We start from the raw sequence: 12,808 nt of genomic DNA on the forward strand, positions 1-12,808 counted from the left end.
TGACATCACAGACACATTCACACATATTTGATGGGTAGAAGAGGCTCTAATAAACAACAACCACACCATATATACACACAAACACACATAATTAGTGGATAAAGCAAGGCTCTAGCAAGCAAGCTCTAACAGCCATCACACATATGCATATAAATACACACAATTGATGGATAGAGCAAAGCAAGCTCTAACAAGGTTTATTATTTCTTTGTTCTAATGCAAAGTTCTCTACCTAAGAAGAAAAATTACCTCATAGCGGCAAAGGCAATCATCACAGGAACAGAAGACATCATTGCACAAAGGGGAATACAGAAGGATTATTGATTATTTGTGCCTAACTAAACATTTCTTATCTTTCACTTCATTCTACAAGTTCATTGTGAGTTCAGAGCAACAGTTTTTCAAGTCACAGGCTAGTTAACAAGGTTTAAGGTTAAACCTTAATAAGGTTTAAGGGTCTAAAGAGTTACAGCAGAATTATTGTTTATATGTCTTTCCATTAAGACTCTTACCTAACTAAACATTTTTAAGCTGTCTTTGAGTTCATTGACAGTTAAAAACAATCTTTTTTTTAACAGGTTGTCAAACCTTGTCACAGGTTGACAAGGTTTAAACAGGTCCAGCCTATAGTGGCAAGTTTTTTTTCCTGTACTAGTTGGTTACAATCTGTATTTACCAAGAAATAGGTCATCTGCCGTATGCCTTATTTTTAAAGTTTTGCATAGTTAGCTAATTACCTATTCTCTGTTTGTGGCTCATTGTATCATGGTGCACACTGAGACCCAATGATCTCATCTCCTAACCTAGCATGAATGTTTACCTAGATCGTAAATCTGTCCCAAGCCTGTTCTTAGTACAATTTCTGTTCACAGACTCCCTATGCACTTTCTGATATTCTGAAGGGGGGGCTTCAAATTACGTGAATCAAATCAGGAGTTCCATAACATCATTACTAGGAGTTATGACATCATCAATTCATCTAAGCAGCATTAGATCCTGAAAGTACATCTTCATATTGATCTGCAGGAAGTCTGCCCAGCAGAGTGAAGCAGTCATGCCAGTGCATAGGCACTGAGTACTTTCTCACTTCCGGCCACACCATGCTAGATATATGAGGAATATAGCAATGACAAGCGTGGAAAGGCATTTCTGCAGCAAGAAGCAACCCGGAGACAAAGTCCCTCAGGTACATGCCTCAGCAGGGTATACCTCATCACCAGCTGTGCACATATGGTGAGCTGCCTCCAAGAAGCGCGTTTGCTTGCCACCAGCCCTTTCTGTATGCACGGCTCCCCCACCATGTGAGCCCATCTGTTCTCGAGCTATCTCTGGTTATTGATTTGACCTCTGTTTTATTGAGTGCTTGTAATGAACCCTGAAAGCCACGTATGGAAAGGTTTTTTGTTTTTTGGTTTTTTTGTTTCTGTTTTTCGTTTGTTTGTTTGTTTCTCTGAATTCCAATGATCAGGATTCCAAAAGAGGATTTGGAATTGCAGTGTCGGGAAGGCAGAGACAGCCTGCACTTTGAAAATGGACATTTCTGATGTGCTCCCAGGTGGACCCGCTGATGGCTTGCTTCAGTAAGTGTCCTCACTCCCCTCCCCAAGCCCTGCCAACCCTGCAGGTTGACACTAGACGGGGAGTTTTCATGGTTGTGTGCCTTCACATCTGAAATCTTAAGTGAAAATTGGGGTCACAGCTAATACATTATGTTTTAGCAGTCACCAAACTATGGGGAACATCCAGGCTTAGAGGGGAAGGAAAAATCCTACGTATGAATCTCCCACAGCCATAGGAAGGTAGTTAGAGTAGGCTTTGGAATCTTTTAGCTTTTCTGTGCGCCCTCCCCCCACCCACTTTGTTGACATTGTCTATAGCCTAGGCTGGTCTCCAGTTCCCCACACAGCCAGGGATGACTGAGTTCTAATTCTCCTGCTTCTATTTCCCACATGTGTTGGTATAATGTTCTTGTGGAATGTATACAATTTACCCTTGTTCATTCAAATGCTTATTTCTCTAGTTTCGATCTGGACATTGCATTGTGATGTTTATTCTAAGCATCACCTGTCTCAAATTTGTGTAAACATGCCACCATTTGCTCTCTATATTGTCAACAAAACAACCAGCAATGGAGTAAATAGGGTGGGACATCCTGGTCTGGAGGGGAGGAGAAGGAAGTGAATGGGAGGTGGTAGGAGAGGAGAGATAGGCAGGAAAGGACTTGGAAACAGGAGGAGAGATGAACCAGACCCAAGATATAACTAAAAGCAAGTATAATGTGGGAAATCTGAATGGGAGGAAACTATGCAGGCTTAGAGATTTAGGATGGAGTAACTATTGCCCAGCATTGTGCTCTTAAGTTAACTAAATAAATCCTAGTCTTTGTGTGGTGATTTGGGTATACAGCTGGTTTAGGAATAACTGCTGTTTAATTAAAAGATAAATCAATAATAAATATTACTAATCAACAACACATATTCTGGGTTTACAGACCCATGTCACCCCACTCAGTTTACACAGTGCTGGGAACTGGACCCAGGGCTTCATGCATGTTAGACAAGAACAGCAACTGAGTCACAGTCTCATTTCCAAACCTGTAGCATATGTCACCATAACAAAATTCTTGAGAAAGTAACTTCAGGGAAGCACATACTTACTTTGCATCACATTTTCAGAGGGTTTTGTCTGTCCCAGAAAGACTGTAGGAGAACAGAGCAGCTAACAGCATGGTAGCTGGGGAGCAGAGAGCAGGAAACTTTGAAACAACACCTGCCCTTCCTGGCTTTCTCATTTATTCCTCAAGCACATAGGATGTGGTCACCCATTCAGGGTGGGTCTACTCCTCTTAATTCACTTGAAAACATCCCCATGGACACACGTAAGAGTGAGCCTTGCTAACCTTCACAGCGCTTTTCAACCCAACCAAGTTGACAGAATTGACCACCTCAGTTTCCACCCTTCTCAGTGTCTACCAAGAGTTTTTTATCTATGTCTTCGTATATGTTGTTTTGTAATTTAATAAAGATGGTTAGGAATGTGCCCCAGTAGTAGAATACTTCGCATAGATCAGGCCTTGGATTAATCTTTAACAGAACCATCCCCAGTAAAAACCCGGCTAACAACTGTCTCCAACAGAATTTAATAATGGGGACATTCATGATAGTCAGACCTAAGCTATCCAGCTGCCCGCCTTCTGTTCTGAGGAGATAACTCCACTCTAAAAGATGGAGTCTGAATCCCCTCAGGAAAGAGTCTAAAGGTAACTATGTGGCTACATCAGCCAGGTTGTACAAAAGTCAAATTTGTGTGAGATTTAAAAATCTCTGCATTCCTATCTTATTAGTTGTTAGTCTTTTCAAAGTTAGTCTTTGGTTTAGAGTAATATACAATTTTAAGATAACTTTGGATGAGCCTGAGTAATAGTATTCTGTGATCTTAAAGTTTCAAGAATCTGAGGAAACCCAGGGGCAGAGGTACACACCTGTAATCCTAGCACTCTGGAGGGAAGAGCCAGGAGGATCTTTGTGAGTTCGAGGCCAGCCTGGTCTACAAAGTGAGTCCAGGACGGCCAAGTCTACACAGGAAAACCCAATAATAAAACAACATAGAAACCAAACAACAGAAAAAAAAATTTGTTTAAAAACAAAACAAACAAAGCTGGAGAGATGGCTCAGAGGTTAAGAGCACTGGCTGATCTTCCAAAGGTCCTGAGTTCAGTTCCCAGAAACCACATGGTGGCTCACAACCATCTATATAATGCGATCTGGAGCTGTTGTTTTCTGGCATGTCAGCATACATGCAGGAGGAACACTATATACATAATAAAATACAGCTTTAAAAATGTCTCTGGCCATGCCTGTGTTTGTGTGTGTGTCTTTCTTCATGAGACCTTTCCTTATCTTACCTCTAGTGCTTAAAATCTGTGATAAAATCTTTTAATATGCCAGGTGTGGTGGCACATGCCTTTAATGCCAGTACTTGGGAGATGGAGGCAGAGGCAGTCGGATCTCTGTGAGTTTGAGGCCAGCCTGCTCTACAAAGCAATTCGGCGAAAGGGAAAAATTAAAAAATAAAAAAGGCAGTTTTCCACTTTTAGAAGACACTATGAAACGAGTCAAAACTGCTCAGTGTTATAGCACTTGGTGCTTATGTAAGACCTGGGGTCTCACAGCTCAGGAGATCAGTCACGCCCTTCCCAGAAACTCCCCCAGACCAAGACTCATTGCAAAAGCAAGAGGTTTATTAACCATTGCACAAGGGGGTCACCCCTGCTGGTCAGCTAAGAGTGGCACCCGGAGACAAAGGCCTTTAGGTTTTTAAAAGAAAAATTGCGGGAGATTTGAAGTTGCAGTCTTGGCAACTTAGGATTGGATGAGGAAGCTATCAAGTAAGATAATTGGTTAGTCTTAGGTGCTCAAGCTTGGCCAGTCCTGCCAAGTGTGGATGCAGCTGCAATTGAAGGTGGGGGTGGTTAGCTCATCCTTGAAGATTAGGGGCTTCGGACTTTTGGCTGCAGGTCAAAAGCTACTCAGAAGAAGTCTGGGTTTGTTGCTAAGAAATGCTATCTCAAAGACAAGGGTCTGGTTGTTCTTTTTGCTGAGTGAAGGTCATTGCTTGCTTGCCTTTTTTTATATCTGTCCTCACAGATAGGGTCACACTCCTCCATTCTCTGGAAAGATATACAGGTTACAAAGTTAGTCTAACCCTTTCACACACACACACACACACACACACACACACACACACACACACATATATATATATATATATATATATATATATACTTCTATATGTCCGTGTCCCTGGTTGCTGTTTTTGTCCTAAACTTCAATGATGCATTTATTCCAGCTTCCCATGTTACTGCAAAAGAAGGAGTCACTGACATCATCTGCCCTTCCATACTGATAAACATTTAATGTTCAGACTCGGGGACCAGCTTGAAATGTTTGTTAATAAGGTAAAATAAAAATCCTTATCAGTCCAGATGTGGTGTCTTCCAGTTGTAGAGTTAAGATTGCTGCTTCACCTTCCATGGATGTTTTAGAAAAGAGACGTGATGAGGAGTGCAGTAAAAGGGGTGCCAGTCCTCCCTCACATGTGTATGCTAAAAGCCATGCCAACTAGAGGGTGGGCTCTTGTCTTGTAATACTTGCAGACTAGGGAGATGATTTGGGAGAGGGCGTCCATCATGTGTACAAGCTACCTGAGGGCTGGCTCCATCCCAGACCCCACAGTTGCCTTTCCCAGTGGCCCAATGTGTAGACTATTGGAGGAAAGAGCACTGTGGGCCGGCAAGATGGCTCAGCACAGAAAGACGGTTCCCTGAGATTGCTAGTGTGCACCGATGTGCCTGGATTTGAAAGTTAATTTCATTTCCAGTTTATCAGAAGTGTATTCAGACAGCTAAGTAGGTCTGGACTGTGAGTATAGTACAGGAAAGCAAGGAGCTCACGGCAGCCAATTGTGTTAGTTCACAGTTCATTTCCTGACCATTCAGCGGGTGATCCTCTGTACAGCATCAGTGTCAGGAAGCTGGATTCCAGCCAGATCTCTACATGGTTCGAACATACATTAAACTTTAAGGAGTGCTGGTCTGTTTGGCAAGAGTGGTTTCTATAGCCTCAGATTCAGGCAATTGTGGATTGACTATATATGGGGGAAAGAGGCCAGAAAGCTAAGGTTTCTCTTATTCTGTCAACAGTACAGTGTAACCACAGTAGATAAGGCATTTGCAGTATGTCATGTATTACAGGTAAAACATGCAGGGGAATGTGGATAGGGTACAGGCTAGCATTTAGCATCTTATATAAGGGACTTAATCATCTGCCAAGTTTGGCTGGAGAAATGGTTCTGGAACCATTTCCTACAATAGAGAGATACTACTTTTTAGCTAGATCATGATCTCCTTAACACAACTTTGAAAGACTGGGATGAAAGAAGTGGATGGTTTTGAATTTGACTGCCTGTTCATTAAGCAGTATCTCCCTGAATATTAGGAAGTTTCTTTTTCTTCCTTAGTAAAGGGGCAGGAGGAGACTGCTCAATAGCCTTCCTTTTTGTCTCTCACTCAGAGTATAGTGTAATTTTGGTGTGTACATATTTCACTGAATTAGACTTTTCGTATTTTGAAACCAGATATCTTAGTAATGGGGGTGAGCAAGAAGGGGTGAGCAAGAAGGGGCGCTGTTGAGCGGTGTTCAAACAGCAGTTGTTGGATTAGGACCAGCCTCCTTGGATCTGCACTGTCTTTATTTGACCAAACTTGTGGTGGAGTAGACTTGAGGGCATCCTCCAATCAGATACCCAGAATCAAGCCCCAGTTCTCTCTCTCTCTCTCATCATATATGAGCTAATGTGGTAAATCCCATATTTTTGCTCCTTTGTGGGCTGGTAGACATTCATGTCACTGTCCCAGGGAGATAAAATTATAGGACAGATGAGAAACAATGAGAGGGAACATTTGTAAATATGAAGTCACTCCTGAGCTAGAATATAGTTAAATCTTTAATCCTCCATCTTAAACATTATGTTTCATCTTTTCTTTCTGACACCAAACCTACAACAGCCCTAACACCAAAATGGTGAGGTTCAAGAAGGGAGACAGCGTAGGCCTCCGGCTGGCTGGTGGAAATGATGTTGGGATATTTGTTGCTGGCATTCAGGAGGGTACCTCAGCAGAGCAGGAAGGCCTACAAGAAGGAGACCAGATTCTGAAGGTAAGGAAGCCTGTCCTCTAGCGGTCACTCGAGAAGGTGCTTTTCTGGCTGTTTTTCAGTAGGGTTCTGAGAGTACTAAGTTCATGGTTGCTGTAAAGGTTTGGCATGCCGGGGGCTGATGGGATTTGTAAGTTCTTTATATTTCTGTGTGCACACACACACACTAACTTTGTTGAAAAATGTACACATCACTATCTGGAGGTCTGGTAAGCCTTTCCAGGCCCAAAGGAGAGGGAGAAGAAGTTGTAGAATTGTCCAGAGAGTCAAACCTCAAGACAGGAGGATGTACCCACACTCAGAACTCTGCTGATCTGGTTCAGATTGACCTCCAGAATGGAAGGAGTCATGAGCTCATGAGCATTGCTAAGCTTTCCAGTGAACCTCTAGGACCTTCTTTGGCTCCAGGAAAGACCCTAGAAGACAACCTGAGTGAACCTCACAGTAACACATGGTCCTAGGACTTCTCTCCACCCACAGCTTCCCTTGCTACTGATGAAAATCTTTTCTAATGCCAGCACATACTGTTCTGTACTTGATGAATATGCTAATGAAGAACAGGCATGCTTCCTGCTACTGGGAAGCCAGAGGCTTAGAGCTTTGCTCATGAAAGTTGGAGAATAAAATAGATTTTTCTTGTGGAGGGGACGGTGCATGTGAATTTTTATGAAGAGACGTAAAGAATTCCCCTAAGGCTTCAGGCTCCCAATTTCTGTATAAGACATTGTGAAAGATAAGGAGAATTACTTTCACACTGAGAACTTTTCTAGGAAGGTTTTGGTTCCTGGCCTCACCATGGTGACGAGGAAGTTGCTGGTGGGCACTGATTTCTCTTGCAGTAGTTCTTGGTAGAGGTTGGGCAACAGGTGGCCTTGATCATCACTCCAGCTGACTACAGAAAGATCTCTTTTCTGTAAAAGGCTGAGAAAGATTGAGCTCCCCAAGCTGGGCAGAGAGGCAGCTGCTGAGCAGTGATCTGGAGCTGATACCGAATCCTCCCCAGACTCCCAGCACACCCAGCCTGGCCCTGCCTACTCCTCTCAGATAAGGAAAGATGGTATTTCTCTGGCAGGAAGGACCTCACAGCCTGACCTTGAAGGACAAAAACACTGGCCTCCATTCATTTTTACTCTAGTGTGTTCCACCCTCCTTGGCCAGCCTGAAGATATGAGGGGAACTGTGTTCACAGCCTGGCCATTTTCTTTTGTTGGTAGGTGTTTAAGAATGGCCCCTCCTTCGTAGGTAAGGCCTGGTACGTACAATGTGCTGTACAGTTGCGGGACGCAGCAGGTCTCACAGGATAACAGAAATATGATTGTTCTTCCTCCCACCCCCTACCCCCACTGAGTTTATCTGCTTCTTTGTTACTTTTTTTAAGAAGATTTCTTTATGTATTTTTATGAATATGAGTGCTCTATCTGCATGCCCGAAGAGGGCATCAGATACCATTATAGATGGTCGTGAGCCTCCATGTAGTTGCTGGGAATTGAACTCAGGACCTCTGGAAGAGCAGCCAGTGCTCTTAACCACTGAGCCATCTCTTCACATCCCTCTTTCTTAGTTATACAGTATGGTATATTTCTCTTTCAAAAACTGTTATGGAATGGAAAAGACAAAAAGGGAGGGGTTGGTGGTGGTTATGGTTGCAAACTCACATGGATTTTAAAAACTACATCTTACTTGTGTGTATGTGGTAGGGGTGGGGGTCTGCGAGGAACACTTGTGCTGTGCCATGCATGTAGAGGTCAGAGGACAACTTTGGGGTGGGAGGGGTCACTTCTCTCCTTCCACTACGTGGAACTTGGGTATCAAACTGAACTCAGGTCCTCAGGTTTGGTGGTATGTGCTTTAACGCATTGAGCCACCTTGCTGGCCCTGGATTTTTAAAATGTAGCTTGTGTTTTAATTTTGATCGTTAGAGTCTGGGTCACTAAAGGAGGTCATAGAAATGGATGGAGGACCCCGGAACCCCTATGTATGCCCTTTTATAAATAAATGGATAAATATGACCATTTAAAATATACATAGAAAGCACTCATAGATACTGGGAAGCTATGCAAGAGGCACAAGAAGGGTTAGACAGCAGGGTTATTGATGGCGTGAACCAATAAGCCCCTGTTTTCATGCAGCTATCTTTCATAAGTTCTTCCAGACTTTCAAACTTGACTCCTGAAAGCTGTGTGGAGGCTGCACCGAGCCTTTTTATTGCCCTTTCACCTCAAGTCTGTCCACAGACTGAGACCGGTGGTGTGTGCTGTGTCTGAAACACTGGTTATTAACCCTGATCAGCAGAACCAGGAGCAGAAGTATCGTTTTATTTCCCATGGCTTTAATGCATGCCGGCTTTATGAATTGGTAAATGGGAATAGCACATTTGTGTTGGTGAGCACAATTTAAAGTCATGTTTTCTGTCGTATGTGGTCTCGTTGGGCTCAGTATCCTACTCCCTGTTTCTTATCAATACAGTAATAAGAAATTTTTTTCCACAGATGAGATTTTAAATATGACATTAAGATCTTTTCTGTTATGAGCTTGATATACTCATTAATTACAATACTTTATTCAGAGACTTTCTCAAAAGCAAGTTGGCTTGTCAAAATAGTTTAAAATGATATACCTGCATACCCCTTTGTCAATGGACATCTTTAATGTAAAATACATTTATACATATATATTATAAAAATGAACTTTGAATTGTATGTGTTCTTAGGACCTTTGAAATGCTCAGTTCCTGGTTTATAGACTGCTGAGGTGGCCTTGTGAACTTAGAGACACAAACTAGACTGCCTTTGTGATGAACTGTTACGTTAAAGCAGCATCAGGATGGTCTGGCTGTTTCATCAACTTTCTAGGCTTCATTAAAATTAGGTTTTTGTCTTTCAACTCTGGAATTTTGGAGGATCTTACAAGTGCTATTACTGTAATTATCATCCTTATAATCACAGTATAGAAAAATGTTTCATTCTATAAGGCATTTGTTTGTTTTGGTCATTTTTTTTAGTCTTTGAAAAAGCATAAGCAGGAAATGAATTTTGTGCCAGCTGAGAAAAATCCAGACTGCACAAGATGATACTCAGATTCCTAAGGCAGGCTAGGAAATATTAATGAAAGGAAACAGGCTTCGGGGTGGCTTGCCTTTTCAGCTGGTGTCTAACATGTGAGTGTCAAAGTGACCATGGGTTAGCCTACCTGAGATGCGGGACTATATATTATTTATTATTATTATTAGCCCTATAATTATTGTGGTGGTATTATCTAAGCCACTATCACAAATAATAAGGCACAGACACCTGTTAAAGTTTATAATTGCCTTATTACCTTGGGCTGGGCAGATATTTCTACTTAGCTGTCCCCATAACTTCACCATCCATCTCCCAGCCCCCACCCAATGCCATCTACCTAATCATCCTTATCTCCGCTACCTTCCATCCATAATCTTATGAGTACTTGTTTTTATTTTTCATCTGGGCCTTTCCATGCCATTACTGGACTCTTTCCTCCTAGTCCACGTGGTTCCTTCTCCAGGCTAACCTATTGTGGCATCCCCTTCCTCCTCTCTTCCCATCTGACTTTATCCCTTGATTCTCTTAAACCCAAATGAAATCCAGGAACTTTAGCCACACCTACACTATTATGCCCTGCCCAGGTATAGGCCGTTTAATAAACCAATAAGGTATAATGTGTTAGGCAGGTTTACAAAACAAGGATAGGAGTATATGGGCAGTAACCAGCTCTGAGTGCCAATAACTAGCTAGCTTCAATATACAAGCATTAGACCAACCCCCAACACTGAGACATAATTTGTGTACTGTACCACTGAGCCATGTGAAGGGCACATGTCAAGTGGGTTTAGATCCTTCAGAGTTGTGGAACCATCGCCACAAGAACTTCTAGACAGAAACTTCATCCATTAGCAATCTTCCAGCTTTTTCCCCTCCCTTCTAGCTTACATGGTGCCTTTTGGCGCCTCTGTGACTCGGAGTCAGAAGGTACTTCCACACGTGCCAGGGCCGGCCAGACCTGCCCTGAGGGTATGAGAATGCTAGCGGGGACACTGGCAGCAGGGGGATGCTTTCAGAATTTCAGTTTGAAAGTCATACAAGCCTCTTTGAAAAGAGGCAAAGTGCATGAACTGGAATCTACCTCTGAGTGGGGCCAGAAAGTTCGTTTCTGTGCAACTTGCACATCAACTTTCCAGCAAGTTTCATTGCCAGTGAAACTTGGGGTTTTGTGACATTCATATTGGCAGGGGACAAAATGTGTCTCCATTTCTGAGAGAGCTCCAGACTTCATCAGACAGCCGCTGATAGAAAGCTGTAGGAGCCACTTAGGATTCTTTATACGTCTGTAAGTCACTTGTTTGGTCCCTGTCTTGCACAGTCTCGCTTCTGTATTTACATCTTGGATCATATTCTAGCTATGATTACAATAATGTTTGTGAAGTACCATGATTAAATAAGGACCCAAGAGAATCCATGGCATCAAGGTTAATTTTCTTGAGCTGCCAGTGTATCCATTCAGTCTGATGCTGTAAATAATTAATAACAAGGAAATTGTAAGCTCTTTCACCATCTCCCAAGGTCGTAGATAGAAATCTTTTCAAGTTTTTGGGACAGGGTCTCATGTATCCCCAGGCTGACCTCACACTTACTGTAGTCAGTGATGATCCTGAACCTCAGATTCCTGCCTCTGCCTCCCATGTAGGTACAGACATACATCTGATTACAAGTGAACATCATTATACCTGGCTTCAAGATTGGAATTCCTTAAATGAAGGAAAGTCAAATTTAATGAAAGACAGCCAATGTCTGGTCCCCCGAATGACCATCGATGCCAGTGACTGCCAGTGTTCCTCCATTACTTTCTGTTCATATGTTGCTTTGTTCTGAGGACTCCAAGCTCCCCACAGTGTGTTGGAATCCTGAAAACAGTGGTGCTAGGCAGATGAAGAAAGGGGAGGAAGAGCATGAGACTAGAGAGAGTTAGGATTCTCTTGCACCAACAAACTAGACACTTGAAAGATTGTACTCGCTTCATTATGAGGGGACCTGTGAGATGTTAAGATATTAGAAATCAGAGGAACTAAGATAAGTAATAGCATTTGGGTATGGGAGGATGGCTCAGTGGTTAAAAACACTAGGGCTCTTCCCAGGACCCACGTGACAGCTCACAAACACCCATAACTCCAGATGGAGGAGATGTATCTGACCCCTTCTTCTGACCTCTGTTGGCACCAGGCACAGATGAGTTAGTGCACATTCACACATGTACACAAAAACACTCATACACAAGATAATCTGAAAGAACACCAAACAAAAATTTAGCATGTGAATTCTGAGGAACATACAAAATTATTGATGACCTACAGAGCAGTAACTGAAAACCTCTGTAAGTATCTGTTCCACCAGATTAAATTATTTGCATCTTGTCAGACAAAATTCTGCATATCAGTGTTTAGGTCTGGGAACTTGGATCAATATTTATACCATCCATCCATATCCATCCTTTTGTGAGTCATACTGAATAATCGCACACTATTCAGTGGCTCATTTAAAGGAAATCAATTCTTTACCTTTGGATTTTAGCAAGAAGGGATGTTAATTAAAAATACTTACTGTGTACCTCTGTAGATAGACCTAGGTGGACTATTACTTTTTCTCAGTTTTTGAGATGTTCAGTTTCTTTTCTTTCTTTCCTTCCTTCCTTTCCTTTCCTTCCTTCCTTCCTTTCCTCCCTCCCTCCCTTCCTCCCTCCCTCTCCCTCTCTCTCTTTTCTTCCCTTCCTTCCTTCCTTCCTTCCTTCCTTCCTTCCTTCCTTCCTTCCTTCCTTCCTTCCTTCCTTCCTTCCTTCCTTCCGATTTCCTGAGCTGTGAGCTGAAACACTGCCTTGGTCTACAGCCATGCATAGTAGGATTCAATGTAGTTTCTGGCTTCTCAATTTAATTTCCTCTCTCCTCATGTACAGGTATTTTCTAGAGGGTTTCTTGAAATGGTTTATTGAACCTATTGTACAGTTTTCTCCTTTAAGAAATTGTAAAGCATTAATGTGCTTTAAAGAACATAGTTTATAAAATGCCAAAAAGTAATCAGGCATGG

The sequence above is a fragment of the Meriones unguiculatus genome, chromosome 1 (genome assembly GCF_030254825.1).
Source record: "Meriones unguiculatus strain TT.TT164.6M chromosome 1, Bangor_MerUng_6.1, whole genome shotgun sequence".
NCBI classification, from domain to species: domain Eukaryota; kingdom Metazoa; phylum Chordata; class Mammalia; order Rodentia; family Muridae; genus Meriones; species Meriones unguiculatus.